Source organism: Myotis lucifugus, unplaced genomic scaffold (assembly GCF_000147115.1).
Source record: "Myotis lucifugus unplaced genomic scaffold, Myoluc2.0 scaffold_90, whole genome shotgun sequence".
NCBI classification, from domain to species: Eukaryota; Metazoa; Chordata; class Mammalia; order Chiroptera; family Vespertilionidae; genus Myotis; species Myotis lucifugus.
In genome coordinates this window covers 2,137,062-2,154,751 of record NW_005871138.1, presented here as the reverse complement: position 1 = coordinate 2,154,751, position 17,690 = coordinate 2,137,062, and positions in this window count along the sequence as shown.

Sequence of the window (17,690 nt, the reverse complement as noted above, 5' to 3'; positions counted from 1 at the left end):
TACTTGTTGTAGTCTACAAGCCAACTGTGACCTGGCCCTTCGCTACTCCCCTTGGTCTCCGTGCCTTCTTTCACTTCCTCAAACTTGCACCAAGCCCTTTCCGGTCTTGTCCTGGGTTAGTCAGAACTCTTTCAGTTACAAGAGACAGAAACTGGCTTAAGCCTAAAAGACTGTGCCTCGTGCAATGAAAAACATCCGGAGAAGCTGGATTCGGGAGTGGACAGCTCTAGGCTCCATTGGTTGCCTTTAGTCTGCTGTGTCACCATTATTATCAGTCTCCCCCAAAGGGATGTGAAGCCGTGTCTAAGCTTGCATCTTCATTAGCTACCCTGGTGGAAGGAGTCCCCTCACTTCCTCCCAGATGCAAAGGTCCTGTGCATCCTTGACTCAGCTAGAGTCACGCAGCCACCCCTGCACCGACTGCTGTGGGTAGAATTGGGTTGGATACACTGATTAGTCAATCCTGGTCCCATGTTTCCCACCCTTCCCACCAGCACCAGAGGAGGAATCCGCCCCAGCAAGTGTTGCAGCCAGGGAGTTCCCCAAATGGAAACCAAGGCGCTGTTACCGGGAGAAGGAAAGTGGCTGCTGGCCAGCAAAACAAGCTGTTCACGCTCTACCTGGTCTGGCTCAGTGGATAGAGCGTCGGCCTGCGGACTGAACGGCCCTGGGTTCGATTCCGATCAAGGGCACATGCCCAAATTGTGGGCTTGATCCCCAGTATGGGGGCGTGCGGGAGGCGGCTGATCAATGGTTCTCTCTCATCACTGATGTTTCTATCTCTCCCTTCCTGTCTGAAATAGAAAAAAACAACCCTATATTTAAAAACAACAACAAAACCCCAAGCTGTCCATGGTTGGCCCTTTATCTGGATTGTTCCCTTTGCCTGCAACACCCTCCCCCCACTTTTCACCAGGACAACAAGGTTATTCTTCACAGCTCTGGCAGGAGAGACAAAAGGCTGAAAATGACACAGCTGTCTAAAATAAGAGATTGGCAAGGATAGTGGTTTTCAAAATGTGGTTCTAAGATCAGCAGCAGCATCTGGGAATCTGTTAGAAAGGCAAGTTCTCGGGCCCCACCCTAGATCTGCTGGGTGGGCCCAGCAGCTGTTCTAACGAGACCTCCAGGAGGCGCTGACGAACAGTAAGTCTGAGGACCCCGGGTTAGAACCCTGTGTCACCGTTATTATCAGTCTCCCCCAAAGGGATGTGAAGTAATATTTAGTCATTCGTTAGAAAGCTAATGGGTATTTTTAAAATATATATATTTTATTGATTTTTTACAGAGAGGAAGGGAGAGGGATAGAGAGTTAGAAATATCGATGAGAGAGAAACATCGATCAGCTGCCTCCTGCACACCTCCTACTGGGGATGTGCCCGCACCCAAGGTACATGCCCTTGACCGGAATCGAACCTGGGACCTTTCAGTCCGCAGGCTCTATCCACTGGTTAGGGCTAATGGGTATTTTAATTGCAGAAACCATTTTTTAAAAATGTATTGATTTTTTGAGAGAGAGACAAAGAAACATCAATGATGAGAGAGAATCATTGCTCGGCTGCCTCCTGCACGCCCCCTACTGGGGATCGAGCCCACAACCTAGGCATGTGCCCCCTGGCCGGAATCGAACCAGGGACCCTTCAGTCCACAGGCCGACGCTCTTATTCACTGAGCCAAACCAGCCAGGGCCCAGTGCATTTCTAATCCATCTGCACAGTGCTCAGGATCTACAGTCTTTTCAGACCCTGTTTGAGATCTGAAAAAGGAAGGGCAAATGTATGGGCTGCAAAATACAAAAAGAAAAACAGCCCAGCTGGTGTGGCTCAGTGGTTGAACATCAACCTAAGGACCAGGAGGTCAAGATTTGATTCCCAGTCAGGGCACATGTCTGGATTGTGGGCTTAATCCTCAGTTCAGGGCATGTGGGAGGCAGCCAATTGATGATTCTCTTTTTTTTTAAAATTTTTGTTTATTTATTTTTTTAAATATATTTTATTGATTTTTCACAGAGAGGAAGGGAGAGAGATAGAGAGTTAGAAACATCGATGAGAGAGAAACATCGACCAGCCGCCTCCCGCACATCTCCCACTGGGGATGTGCCCGCAACCCAGGTACATGCCCCTGACCGGAATCGAACCCGGGACCCTTCAGTCTGCAGGCCGACGCTCTATCCACTGAGCCAAACCGGTTTCGGCTGATGATTCTCTTTCATCATTGATGTTTCTAGCTCTCTCTTCCTCTCTGAAATTAATAAAAATATATTTAATTAAAAACAAAAATAAAACAGAAGACAGATATTAATATGACTAGAAAATATAATTGTAGGCCCTGGCTGGATAGCTCAGTTGGTTGGAGTATCATCCTGATATGCCAATGTTGTGGGTTTGATCCCTGATCAGGGCACATACAAGAATCAACCAATTCTTGTATAAATAAGTGGAACAACAAATTGACGTTTTCCTCTCTTTCTCAAATCAATAAAACAAACGAACAAACAACAACAAAACATAATTTTATAGCAGTGTTACTAACTGTGAGTTTCAGCCTTTATAAAAATGCCCCTACCTATAGAAAGTAATTTGTCGGTTAGATTATCTCACTTTGCAAGCAAAGTGATGTGTGGTAATTGCCAAGAAGCCATGGCTCATAGCAAAGTCAATGAATAATAATCTAATAATTTAAATTACAAAAATAATGTCAAAAGTTTCCACAACAAAACACAATTATATTAATGCAGGATGTGGGTACATTAGATAATTTCTGATAAGACATGAGATAGGACATTCCAAAGTATAGCGTCCTTAAGATAGCTGGGCTCCTGTTGTCACACACACAGGACCTGTGCTTTCAGGATGATTGTAGGACATGTTCTCTAGAGTTTGATAAAATTTATTATACTCAGTATCCAAGCTCCTAAGATGAAAAAACTTTGCCAAAATTAGCTCTAGGAGCAGGTAGACCAAGTGATTAGTTTTGTTTTGTTTTCTTTTTTTGGTTTAAAACATTAACCGTCCCAGGGAAGAGACTGTAAAATGTCCCCAATATAGGTCACACCTTCCTCCGTGTTACTTAGGCCTCTGTTATTTGACATTGCTTTCACTCTGGCCAAAATGAATTTAAATTGACACATAGGTCTATTTAATTTTTAAAAAATTCTTATCTGAGGATATGTTTTTTAAAAAATTTATTTTAGAGAGAGAGGAAGGGGGAGAAAGACAGAGAGAGAGAGAAACATTGGCTAGTGGCCTCCCATATGCACCCCCAATGGGAATGAAAGCTACAATCTAGGTATGTGCCCTGACTGGGTATCAAACCCACAATCTTTTGGTGTACAGGACGATGCTCCAACCCACCAAACCATCGGCCAGCGCTAGTTCTATTTAATTTTTTAAAACATATACATATAAAATATTTTTTTAACCTTAGTTAAAAAAAACACAAACAAAAAACAAAAGACGCTAGTGGTGGTTACACACTTGAATACCATTGCCCAAACTTATAGAAAGGTGTCTTAGAATGGGTGAATTTTATTGCGTATAAATTACATATCAAATAAAGCTAGGGAGAAAAAGAAAAGGGCAGGTACCTTGGTTTCAGGATCGATCCCCGGTGGGTACGGGAGGCGATCAATCGATGTGTCTCTCTCACATTGATGTTTCTCTCTCTCTGTCTCTCCTCCTACCTCCCACTCTCTCTAAAAATCAATGGGAAAAATATTCTTGGGTGATGATTTACAAAAAAATTATTATGGTGTTGATATTCTTTTGGGATGATTTCACTGTGATAAAACTGCTTTAAGATGTCAATATTTACAGAATGCCAACATTACATCCTATTCAGCTGTTTAACATCTTTGATTTTTAACAAATGTGCAAGTATTCCCATGGTGTTTGAAAATGCCTCGAGAATATAAGTGACCAAAGAACTTGAAGACAATTAGGAAGTGGGAAAGAGGAAGCCTGAAGGCCCAGTTTTCTGGCTTAGTGCATTGTGGCGGGACTAGCCAATCAGAGGGCTGAAGGCCCGCAGGGGAGACAGTGTGTGATGGAGAGGACACAGGGAGGAGGGCCTTAGCCCATGCCTGATTCAGACTCTGAGTGCAGTGGGACTCAGCTGATCAGAGTACAGAGACATGGAGAGGCAGAGGACAGGCCCAGAGAGCACTCCCAGGACATTCCTGCGTGCTCCCTGCCATGGGTAGACTGTGGCCAGGCTCCAGGTGACTCTGCAGGAAGGCTGTGGAGATGGGCGGACTTAGCAGGGTCTGGGGGGAGGTTGTAGCAGAAACTTAGGGAGGTCCCCAGCCGTGGGCCAAGGTGGGGCACAGCCCACTGCTTGGACTTGGGCAGCAGAAGGAGAGAGCCCCGGGAGGGGAGCCAGCCACTCTCCTTGGAGGAGACCCCTCAGTCCCCAGATAAAGCCAGCAGTGGCCAGGGCCTCCCTTGTCCCCAGGAAAGGACAGATATGGGATTAGGAAAACAAAAAGTCCCCACTGCTCCTGATGACACCACCGGTATTTGTTAAAGAGGCATTTTGGCCTTATCTCCCTGTGAGAGATAAGGAACATGGGAATTCAGGAACATGCACCTGTGTGTAATGCACACTTGCTATGAAAATCCAGAAACACAATGTTTCTGATTCAAGATGCTCTTTTCTCCTGAGATCTCAGTGACTTTCCATCCAATTCCTACACCCTCCCTCCTTAGTCCTAAGGACATGCAGGCAGGAACCCCTTCCTCCCTCCTTCCCAGATCCCTTCCTGCACAGTCCCCGGCCCCTGCACTGTTCAGTGCCAGCAGCTCTTCCTCACGGTGTGAATTGTCCCCACACAGTAGGGGCTGTACAGGAAGGCAGTACTAGGGGAGAAAGCAGGCAGCTCTGAAACCTGAGGCATAAAGCCAAACCACTGGGCTCTATTGTCACCCGGAGGGAGGGGCTGCTCCTGGGGCTGCCAGTTGAGCTGGGTTTCCCAAGTGTGAGTTCAAGGAGGGTTAAGATGTCCTCTCGTGTGTGAGATGTAGGGAGATGTAGCTCCTGACGAAGGAGGCCACTCAAGACAGAAGGCTTTGCTGGCCCACGTAACCAGCGCCGTGCAGCGCTGTGTCACAGTCGGGCTTCCTTCCTGTCACACAAGGGAATGCATGCCAGGAGACCAGAAGCAGGAAGAGAGAGGCACCCTCACCCTACCACACTCCAGAAATTAGCTTCAAATGCTCAACCAGAGGGGCCTAGGAGCTGAGGGGAGGAGGAGTGATTTCCAGGCAGCCCCATCCAGCCCCCCTTCCCGTCCCTCCTCCCTCTCCGCTGCTCAGACCCACTGCTCTGCACAGAGAGTAGAAATATGAACCCTCGATGCTTAGCACAGGGCACAGGGCAGGCCCCGGGCCCCACTGACACCTCCAGCTCCCCTCTGACAGGCCCGAGCATTGAAAGTCAGTCACAGTGCTGGTAACCAACCCTGTGTTGCTATTTATTCTTTTTCATAATTTGAAAAGTGGAAGTGGCTTGGGCTTCTCTCAACCAACCACAGCGTCTGGTTTTGGCTGGGAAGGTCAGACCTACTTCCCACTCTACAGCTCACTCTGGCTCCGGTTGTCAGCCAGCCCCTCAGCGAGGTCAGAGGTGGGACCTTTAGGAAGATGGGGTCTGGGGGTGGGTTCCTCCAGAAGCCGACCACAGACAAAGATTCTGGTGCAACAGTTCATTTGGGAGATGGTCCTGGGAGATCCCAAAGAGGAGCAAATGAGGCAGTGAGGCAGGGAGGGGAAGAAAGCCATCACAGGTATTAATGAACAAGTGACCCCTGTGAGCAAGCGGGCTTTCTCTGGGGGCTTCTGGAAGATTCTGAGGCACATAAAACAACAGATTCGCCTCACCAGAGGGGTGAGCACTGTCATTGTTGCTGAAGGCTGCTCCTGGGACAGTCCCCAGCCCTGTGGCCTGCCCTGAATGGGGTCCATATATGCCAGGGACAGTTTCCAGGTGGAGGATCACAGGGGTGTGCAGTAGAAACCCCCAAATCTTGGTGGTTCATTTCCATTGGGGGACGGGGGCTCTGGAAATTGCAGTCACTCATGGACCTGGAATCATGGAGCAGCCACCAACTTGAACACGGCTGGTGACCCAGCCAGAGTCCTGAACTGGCAATTAAAGCGCCAGCCAGGGTGGCACATCTCTTCCACTCACCACTCATTGGCCAGAGTTCCTCACATGGCCCTGCCTACCTGAGCCTGGATGGCAGTGAGCTGGCTGAACCAAATATTACAGCTTCCCACAGACTCCAGCGATTGCAGGGTAAAGCACAAGCCCGTGAGCATTTTGTGCATAAGACGTTCTGAGACCATCTCCTCCCCATATCCATTCTTTGAAAAACCAGATGAACTGTCTCTATTGGGCCCACATTCCTGCCTTTCACCTCTTGGTTCAGCTGAGAAGTGAGGGCCTCCTTCAGGAGTCATGCCCTCACCCCGGTCCCCACGTGGCCCATCTCATCCCTTTATGTTTATTGCTTAGTGTCTATCTTCCCCTCCAAAGAGGAATGTCCCTAAGCTTTCCTGACGCTGCGCACCTCTCTCCGGCTGCTCCACGCTGACACCCACTCTGTGCCTTGCTGCACCAGCGCGCACACATGCCGGAGCCTTTGTGCTTGTGGGGCCTCCGTCTCCTGAGAACACGCCCTCCAGAGCCCCTGTGAGTCCCGTGCTCTCTGACTTGGTGCAGATGTGCATCCTTGTGTTGAAGACAGTGGTGGAGCCACTAAGTGGGAATTCAGGAACGTGCACTCCCGAATCTTCAGCTGGAGAAGATGCTCTGCTCAGGAATTTGTGGGAGCAAGAGGCAAGCTTCTACTGTGCCAACCCACCAAGATTTGGGGCTCATCTGTCAATGACCCTGGAGTTACCCTAACTAATAACTGAGCTTACTCACACCCAGGGGTGAAATGTTTGCAAGCCCATTTGTCCACATGTTGGAAACCATGTTCTCCAATCAGCTTTATCGGGGATAGTGGCGACCATTTGTTCTCCACCTAACACCAGCCTTTGTCTTTCGATTTATGTTGACGTTGGGTGAGGGAAGGGGGAAGAGGTTGTTTATTAAGACCCCCTAAAATCCCAACAATTATTAAGGCCTGAATAATACCACTGGTGCTATTGATGAGGAGAAGGGAGGAACGGGTTGCAAACCTATCAAAGGACATTGATGTGATTGCACAGTTGTTTCCCAGAAAAAAATAAAAGAGCAGATTGAACTATTTTTTAATGTCAAGAGCTAAGTAGCCTGGGGGAAAATGTAATATATTATAAGCAATAAGCAACAGCCCTAGACAGAATGTCAATCCCTTTCAACATCACAGCATGGAGAGGGTCCTGGCATACATTTCCACGATATTGTGATTTGTAAGAAATATATATTTGGTTATTCAGATGACCAAAATATATTTCTCGTACGTATGTGGTCTTCATCGACAATTCCTGGCTCACAGCCCCGAGACTCTTGGAGTTTAAGTGTTAAAAGTGAAAAAGGTGTCTCTTGTTATGTTAATGAAGTGACTTGGTAGCCGCCTAAGGATGGGGCTGGTTACCAATGAAGCCAACTATGTACTAGTATGTGATTATAGGGCTGTAACTTTTAGCCTTGTGCCCCCCTTCTCCCCCCACCCCACCACCTCAGGGGAGGGAGAGGGGCTGGATGTTGGATCAATCACGAATGGCTAATGAGTTAGTCCATCATGCCTATGAATTAACGCTTCCATAAAAGCCCAAGAGGACAAGGCTTGGAGAGCTTCTGGGCTGAGCACCTGGAGATGCGGAGGGTGTGCCGCCTGGAGGGGGCATGGAGTCCCCACAACTCGCCCCACATACCCTGCCCTATGCATTCTCTTCCACCCGGCTGTTCCTGGGTTATACCCTGTTATAATACCTCAGTGATCGAGTAAGTAACACGTTTCTTTGAGTTCTATGAGCCATTCTAGCAAATTAGTCGAACCCAAGGAGGGGGTTATGGGAACCTCTGATTTATAGCCAGTTGGTCAGAAGTACCGGGGATGCCCTAGCTCCCTGGTCGGCAAACCGTGGCTCGCGAGCCACATGCGGCTCTTTGGCCCCTTGAGTGTGGCTCTTCCACAAAATACCACGTGGGGACGTGCACATACAGTGTGATTGAAACTTCGTGGCCCATGCGCAGAAGTCGGTATTTTGTGGAAGCCATGGTTTGCCGAGCTGCAGTTTGCCGACCACTGCCCTAGCTGGTTTGGTTCAGTGGATAGAACATCAGCCTGTGGACCAAAGGGTCCTGGGTTCAATTCCAGTCAAGGGCACATACCTTGGCTGCAGGCGGGGCCCTGGTTGAGGTGGGCTCATGCAGGACACAACCAATTGATGTGTTTCTCTCATTTCCACTCTCCCTAAAAATCAACGGAAAAATATCCTCAGGTGAGGATTAACTAACTAAATAAAGAAGTACCAGGGACAACCTGGACTTGCAATTGCTTTCTGAGTTGGAGAGAATCATTGGTCAGAAAAGCATAGGTAACCTGGGCTTGTGGCTGTGCTCTAAAGTGTGCGTGTGTGTGTGTGTGTGTGTGTGTGGGTGGGTGTGTGTGTGACCCCCCCCACCATCCCAGTGGAATTGGGTCCAGGAACCCAATTTAATTTCTCACTTCCAAACTAGTACTTTCGCGGAGTTAACATTCACCTGTCACCTTAAACAGAGTAATAGCTATGCATTTTTAGGGACTGGAGCTTCTGATTTGAAAGCCTTTCCCTAAACTTGTTTCAATCTGTCTTTGACTCAGAAATGCTCCAATTACATTTCCATAGCAGCTGTGTTAATTAATGAGGATGCTCAGACTTAACGAAAGAGGGAATTAGTAAGCTATTCCCTGGCTCTTCTATAAAAAGGAAGAGAGCTAACAGGCACTGATGGCTTGACATGGGGATCTCACCTCCTTGGGAGCTTTGAACCTGCAGTCCTGTCCTGAAACATTACCCCAGAGGCTGCTCCAAGCACCTGGATATTTGATCTTTCTCCTGTAGGGAGGGCCATATGTACTCAGATTTCTCAACTGAATTCCTAGAAAACAGAGCCTTTAAGCTGCATGAAGGTTGGGCTCATGATTAGTAAAAACCAACCACTTTGCCCAGAGACTTCATGGTTGCATTATCATGTAATATGTGTTGTTGGCTTATTATGTTACTAGTGTCCCGATGCACAGATTTGTGCACATTGAAAGGAAATGAATTAGAAGAAATATTTTAATATCACTATTTGCGTCTTACTAGTGAGAAGAAAATAGGATTCTACCGAGTCTCCTATCTACCTACTCCAGGACTTCTGTGAGGATCAAATGAGATGAGGCACGGGAAAACGTGTCACAAACATTTGGTTAAACTGTAAAATGTTTGCACCTGGCTATAAAGCAAGTCAGGTTCCTGGGCGGAAGAAACTCCAAGGAGGCTAGTTGCTAGGGAGAGGAAGCCAGGTGTTGCTACGTGACATCATTACCCAGCACCCACAGCAACCATTTCTGGGCTGGGCTGTGGGTCGCATTTTGCACCATGGGGTCTAGGCAGCATTGGCTGCGATTTGGTGGGGTGTCGCTCCGGGGTGGTGGCAGGGCCTGTGTCCCCCTTGGGGGGAGCCGAGTGTTGGTTTGTCAGTGCCAGGTCCGTGGTGCCCGTTTATTTTTAAATGGCCAGTGCGCGTCATGGCAGCTCCTGCGTTGAGCATCTGCCCCCTGGTAGTCAGTGCATGTCATAGCTACCAGTTGGATGGACACAGCCTTTTATATATAGAGATGGTACAGTCTATTATTTTAAACTAGAGGCCCAGTACACGAAATTTCGTGCACAGGGGTGGTCCCTCAGCCCAGCCTGTGCCCTCTCACAGTCCAGGACCCCTCGCTCCTTATCCCCCACCTGCAGCAGAGGCAGGAAAGGCTCCTGCCACCACCGCTGCACTCGCCAGCTGGGAGCCTGGCTTCTGGCTGAGCAGCGCTCCCCCTGTGGGAGTGCACTAACCACCAGGGGGCAGCTCCTGTGTTGAGCATCTGCCTCCTAATGGTCAGTGCACCTCATAGCAACTGGTCGTTCCACTGTTCGGTTGATTTGCATATTAAGGTTTTATTATGTAGGACTAGAGGCCTGGTGCACAAAAATTTGTGCACTGCGGGGGAAGGGGGGGTGGGTGGGGGTGTCTCACAGTCTGGGACCCCTCAGGAGATAACCACCTGCTGGCTTAGGCCCGCTCCCTGGCTGGCAGATGGCAGGCCCAATCCCTCGGTGCCTGCCCTGCCTCCCCGGGTCGTGCACACGGCAGGGCTGATCCGGGGATTGGGGCGCCGCCCCGGGTCGGGTTGCACACGGGACGCCTGGGCAGGCCAGTGGATCGCTGCTGCCCCGCCAGGCCGCCCTGGGTTGGGTCGCACATGGATGCCCACTGCCCCGGGTGGCAGATAGCAGGCCCGGATGGTCGCAGGGCAGGCGGGATGGCGCTGTCCCGCCCCACAGCCCTGGGTCGCAAATAGTAGGCCCAGATGGTGGTGGGGCAGGCAGGATGGCGCTGTCCCGCCCTGCCTGCGGTATGCAAATTAGCTGCCATCTTTGTTGATGGTTAATTTGCATATCATGCTGATTAGCCAATGGGAGGCATAGCGAAGGTATGGTCAATTACCATGTTTGTCTATTATTAGATAGGATGGTTTTTATTTATTTATTTGTTAACTCCCTTACAAGAATTAAAACCCTCTGAGTATGAGTGTAAAGTACGTATTCATAATATGTTTCTGGAATGAATAAATGAGTGATCTGCTTATCATTCAAAGTCAAAGCAATTTAAAGAAAAATGTCTGAATTAAAAAATACATTGTTAAGGTGAAATATTGGAGACAACTTAAGTGTCCATTAGTAGGGAAATGGTTATATTAGTTATGGTATAGCCATGTTGTGGATTCTGGGATCATTTAGAATGTGTTAGGCTGAATTTAACAGAAAATCTAAATGAGACTGGCTGAAGGGGCTACTGGAGGCAATTGCTTATAATCCTGGACAATTCATAGAACTAAGAGCCTCAGGGTGGGTTTGGTTCAGGGACTTGATATTATCAAAGACAATGTTTCTTTCGATGTGGTCTGTCTCCTGTGGCAGCAGCTAGAAACAAAAGCTGGCTCCCAACCCCATGATCACAAAATGGTTGCCCAAACTCCAGCAGATACATGACTCCTTAGTCATATTCAGAGTTCCTCTCTTAGATGCCCCATAAACTCTTGCCTCTCATTGGCTTAAATTAAGTCATGTGCCCATCCCTGACCTAAGAATTGTAGCTAGGAGATTGGGTTAATTTGGGTCTATGCCACATGCCCACTCTTAGAGCTGGGTGTACACTCAGTTTTTGTCAAGATACATGAGCTTCCTGGCTGGTGTGGCTCAGTGGATTGAGCATCGTCCCATGCACCAAGAGTTTGCTGGTGTGATTCCCAGTCGAGGCGCATGCCCGGGTTGCAGGTTTGATCCCCAGTATGGGGATGTTTAGCAGCATCTCTGGCCTCTACCCACCAGATGCCAGGAGCACCCCTCCTCCAGTTGCACCAACCCAAAATATCAAGTGTTTCCTGGGGCAAAATTGGTCCCCTCCCTGAATTAAGAACCACAGCCTTACCCAGTGCCTGGTGGACGCAGAGATACAGAGGCCCAGGCCCAGGCTCAGTTTGGATCATCTCTATGGTCATCTTAGCTTTAGAGCTCCACATCGGTTTGGCTGAGGCATTCATTGCAGTTGCATCATAGTTCCATTTCTCACTCCACCCAATCCTGCTTCTCTAACCCGTTTATAGGTGTTTTAAGGAGCACTACCCAATAAACATTCTATCTGCAAATCTCCCTCCCAGAGTCTGTTCCTTGTCAATAGAAGACCAAGGGTACACTCAGAGGGGGTAAGTGACTTTATCGAAGGTCTGACAGCAGATGAAATGTGGAGCTAAGACTGTAATCTGTCTCTTGACACCAAAAATGGTTCTCATAAACTTTAAACTTCATGGTCTTCTTAATATTGGGCTCTGCTGACACTACAACTCAGTGTACTCTGACTTTCCCGTTCCTACGCCTACTCTACGTGTGTTTCTATAATTGAAGGAGAAGAAAAATGCATAGAATGTGAAACCTAATGGCATGAATTCAATTCCTTTCTCTTTATGGTTCCTAAGCTACAAACCTTATAGATGTACTTGTCTGCAGACTCTTTTAACCAGTTGACAAGCAGCAAGTCCAGACATGGAAACATTTCAACTATAAGTACTTTAACACAACTGCATTTCTGTTCAGAAAACTTTTTTCTTTGCATAAAAATGTGGACGTGAGCCCTAGCAGTTGTGGCTCGGTTGGGCATCATCTCTTGCATCATCTTGCTGATTCGATTCCTAGTCAGGGTTGTGGGTTTGGTCCCTGGTGGGGGTCATGCAGGACCATTGATGTTCTGCTCTTACATGGATAGTTCTCTCTCTCTCTCTCTTGCTCTCTCTCACGCTCTCTCTCTCCTTTTCCCTTCCTCTCTCTCTAAAAATCAACACAAAATCTTAAAAATAAAAAGGATGTGAGATAAAAGGCCCACATAACGATCATGGTTGGGATAAGGTCATTCTTCCCTGTCATGGTCCCTTTCTAACTACATGGGACAGTTAGGGAAGTTAAAGTGTCATGATCTGGTGTGAGAGCTCATACCATAATAACAATTATTAATAATAACACATTATTATAATTATTGTATAACATTAATTGAGCCATTGCTATATGCCAGGTACTATGTGCTTTATAAACATAATTATGTATTTTATATTATACATTATTAATATATTATATACTACTAGAGGCCTGGTGCATAAAATTCATGCAGGGGGGGGGTCCCCTCAGCTCAGCCTGCACCCTTTCCAAGCCAGGATCCCCTCAGGGATCAGGCCTAAACCGGCAGTCGGACATCCCTCTCACAATTCTAGACCGCTGGCTCCTAATTGCTCACCTGCCTGCCTGCCTGGTCGCCCCTAACTGCCCCCCATTGGTGGCCAGGTCACCCCCAACAGCCCCCTCCCTGCTGGCCTGGTGTTCTTAACTGCCACCCCCGCTAGCATGGTCACCTCTTACTGCCCCTCCTGCTGGCCTGGTTGCCCCCAACTGCCCCCCCTGGCTGGCCTGGTAGCCCCCAACTGCACCGCCCCCCACTGGCCTGGTCGCCTCTTACTGCCCTCCCCTGCCGGCCTGGTCGCCCCCAACTGCCCCCCCCCCCCACTGGCCTGGTTGTAGGCAGCCATCTTATGAGGGTGTGAGGGTTAATTTGCATATTACCTCTTTATTATATAGGATATTACATTAGCATGTATTTTACATATAAAATATAACAGTTATATATAATATAACGTTATATATCATATATCTCTGAGAGGGTACTGTTTTGCCCACTTACTGATGAGGAACCTCAGGCACAGAGAAGTTAAGTAACTTGGTTAAAGTCACACAGCTTGTAAATGGCAGAGCCACAGCAGCCTGCAAGACTGTTATTAATTTTCAGGAACTATGGTTCTAACTTGGAGCACATTTATCCAATTGAATCCATTTATTAGAAAGAGATTTGAAAAATATGTCTTCCTCCCTTCTTTCCAGTATATAGTAGGTCCTCAAAAAATAATTGAATGTAAAAAAAAAAGGGTAGTCTTTGTTTTAAACTCGTCTTTTTAAGCTGGTCAATTAGGTTCAATTGAGGAACAAGTATAAATGCTGAAAATGTACTGCTGTCCATTGTATCTTTTTTTTAAAGAGTCGTCTTTTTTTAAAAATATATAATTTTATTGATTTCAGAGAGGAAGGGAGAGGGTGAGAGAGATAGAAACATCAATGATGAGAGAATCATTGATCAGCTGCCTCCTGCATGCCCCCCACTGGGGATCCAGTGAGCAACCTGGGCATGTGCCCTTGACTGGAATCGAACCCAGGACCCTTCAGTGTGCAGGCTGACGCTCTATCCACTGAGCCAAACCAGCTAGGGGTGTCCATTGTATCTTAAAGGAAAATCATGGCTTGATATATTTTCAAGCGTTGAAACTGGAAGCTCTCTTGTCATGCATAAGTACATTATTCAATCTCTGATCCTCCAAGGCTCCCACTTTTTCCCCAGGAGAGCATTATACGCAAAAAGTGCGGGAGTTGTTGGAGGAGTGTTTCGAGAACTGGAACCGAGTCTGTCACTCATCTTGGTGCTAAGAAACCCTGCCGGGTTTTGTGTTGGTTTGTTTTTGCTTTGCCACTGACAAGCAGGCTCTGATCAGGTTGAACTTCCTGTAGAATAATTCACAGAAAAGTTATTTATGCTTCTTAATCTTCCTGATCTGAAATTAGCAGCTTAGGGTAAAGGAAGAGTGTTGAGGAAGTGGAACATAGAAAAAAAAAGAAGAAAAAAAGATCAGGGTGATAACCAACCGAGATGTCCTTTATAAGAAGAAGCTGTTTGAAATCATAGGCTGAGGAGGGTATTGTGTTTGCTGTCTCCCATTTTAAGAAAGAAACTAACTCTTGGTTCTAAGATTGAAAACTTCCTCCCTCCCTTTTAGGTTTTTTCAAAAAGTTTAGCTGAGTGGCCTGCAGTCAGGTCGCCTGGGTCCAAATCTTGCTTCTGCCGCTTCCTAATTGGATATCCTTGGGCCTCAGTTTAACTGTACAGAGCTCACTGAATTAATCCATGCAAAGGGCTTGGAAAAGTGCCTGGCTCTTACTACACATCTATACATGTTATGTAATAATAACATGATAATACTAGTAATACGTAATAATAATTTCATATTATTGTTTTAAAGGGAAACTTCGATTCAATTCATCAAGTATTAGTTTAGTCCTTCCTAGCTGCCCAGACTTGCTTTTGGTTGGAGGAAACTCAGTTGTGGATAACATCAGGCTACGCAATGTGTTCGGGATCAAATTTGCTGGAGCTGCCATTTTCGTTTGAGCTGTATGTTGGCCTAGGAGAGAAAGTAGAAAGTGTGTGTGTGTGTGTGTGTGTGTGTGTGTGTGTGTGTGTGAGGCGGGGGGTGGTGGTGGTAAAGACTTCTAACTGTCAAATGAGCCTATGATATTCTAAATAGGGATGTGTCATTTGCAATAGAAACATAGTTCCTTTGAAATGGAAAATGTGGCAGCTTCCAAATTCACTACTTTATTGGGTTGAAGTGTTCCTCAAAAATTCTTGTCTATTGAGAACCTTCGAAACATGACCTTCTTTGTAAATAGGGTCTTTGCAGATGTAATCAAGTTAAAATGAGGTCATCCTGGATTAGGGTGGGCCCTATATACAAGATGCCTGGTGTGTTTATCAGAAGAGAGAACTGTGGGCAGAGAGGCCCAGACACATAGGGGACTGGCCATGTGACGATGGAGGCAAAGATGGGAGTGACGCATCTACAAGCCAAGGAACAGGGTCACCAGCACCAACCAGAAGCTAGAAGTGACAAGGAAGGTTTCTTCCCGAGAGCCTTTGGAGGGAGTGTAGCCCTGCCGACACCTTGATTTCAGTCTCCTAGCCTCCAGAATGGTGAGAGGATGAATTTCTGTTGTTTAAGGCCACCAAGTTTGTGGTAATTTGTCATTGCAGCCCCAGGAAGCTCACACTCACAGTGAGAGCAATGAACATTAAAATCACACTGGCATGCCTTTTTTAACCTGCCAATGTGATGAAGATCAAAAAGTCTGATAGCACACCAAGTCAGCAAGTGTGTTGGGAAATTTATTGCTTTCGTTTATTGCTCGTGGGAACATATATAAACTGATATAGTTTCTTTGGAGTTGATTTGGCAATTTGTATTAAAATTACAAATGCACATACCTTATGGCCCACCAATTCTACTTCCAGAATGTATCCTATATGTGAGAAGCGAGCATGGAAAATTACACAAAGGTAGGTTATGCACTGCAGTATTATTTGTAATCACGAATGTTCATCATCGAGTGGCGGTCAAGCAAACGATAGCACACCTATATCGGGAGTCAGCAAGCTCTTTCTGTAAAGGGCTAGACTAGACAGTAAATATCTAGGCTTTGCAGGTCAAAAAGTCTCTGGTGAAACCACTCAACTCTGAAGCTGTAGCTCAAGAGCAGTCATACACAGTATATAAACAAATGGGTGTGACTGTGTTCCAATAAAACTTTATGTATAAAAAACAGGCGATGGCCAGATTTGGCCACAGGCCTTAGTTTGCCAACCCCTGACCTATATAATGGAACTGTGGGAGCTAAGATTGACACAGCTTTCTATGTCTTGCTATACAATGACTTCCAAGATTAAGTGAAGAAAACAAAGTTCAGAACAGTATGGATTGGTAAGAAAAAAAGTACTTGTATAAAAGGAATTTATTTGTATATTCATGGACACTCTCTATAAGGATCCGCAAGAAATTGGACCCACTGCTGGGTTCAGGGACAGGAAACTGGCTCAAAGATGGGGCAGGAGAGATTTTTTTGTACCTTTTGAATTCTGAATCATCATAAATGACCTATTCAGAAAACTAAATAAAAATTTAAAGTGAACACATTTTGTTCACTACCACAAACATATCCGTTGCGTAGTAGTCAGCTAATGATGGTTTTTATTTTTAAATGGTTGGGGGGAAAATCTGAAGAATTTTTTTTTTGACACATGAAAATTATAAAAAATTCAAGTTTCAATGTCCATGAGTAAAGTGAATCAAAAGACAGCCACGCTCACTCATTTATGCTTTGTCTATGGCTACTTTGGGCCGACAATGGCAGAGTTGAGTCACTGAGGCAGAGGGCCCACAGAGCCTAAAATATTTACTCTCTGCTCTTTACATAAACAGTTTGTAGATCCCTGTTCTAGATTTAAAAACAAAGCAGTGTTTTGCATGCTTGTGGAAATAGAAAGTTTTTATGTAATATTAAATGACTATCCCATGAGGCCTTTAAAAAAACTAAATGGCTAATAAGAATTTGCAAGTAAATGAGAAATCTTCTTATAGAATGTTAGAAATGCCAGAGCCTCTTAAACTTAAATGAGACCTTCCCCACACCTGTCTGGGACTCCCATTCTCTGAGCTGGAGAAGTCATCAGAATGAAAAAGCATATCAACCCTCTTTTCTTTATCTTACCAAAAATTCAAAATACTGGACGTTAACAAGAAACCCCAAGATGACCCAGAATTTCTTTTAACATTTACTAAGAATGAATAAAAGCTTTTTTTGTTGTTGTTTTGATGGTGGGAAGAGCATTTTTATTATCAATAAAATAAATATAAAAGGATACCCAACCCTCTGAAAGTTTAGTGCTTGGTTTATGAGATAAAACAAACCCCTATAAAAAGTTAGGTAATAATAGGACAGTCAATAGTTGTGTTTTTCAACCTTTTGGACAATGAACTATGATAAAATACATTTTCTACTGTGACCCAGTATACACGTAGATACACATACACTGAGTGGCCAGATTATTATGACCACCTGACGTTTGTAGGCAAATTAGCTATAATTTTGCGCTGAAGTTGCTAGAGGGCCAGACCATCATAAATAGGGAAGCAGGTTGTTTACCATGACAGTAGAACAGTAGAAGTGATTTTTTTCTGAAGATATGGGTAAACACCGGTCGCGGGATATATATATATATATATATATATATATATATATAAATATATATATATACACACACAC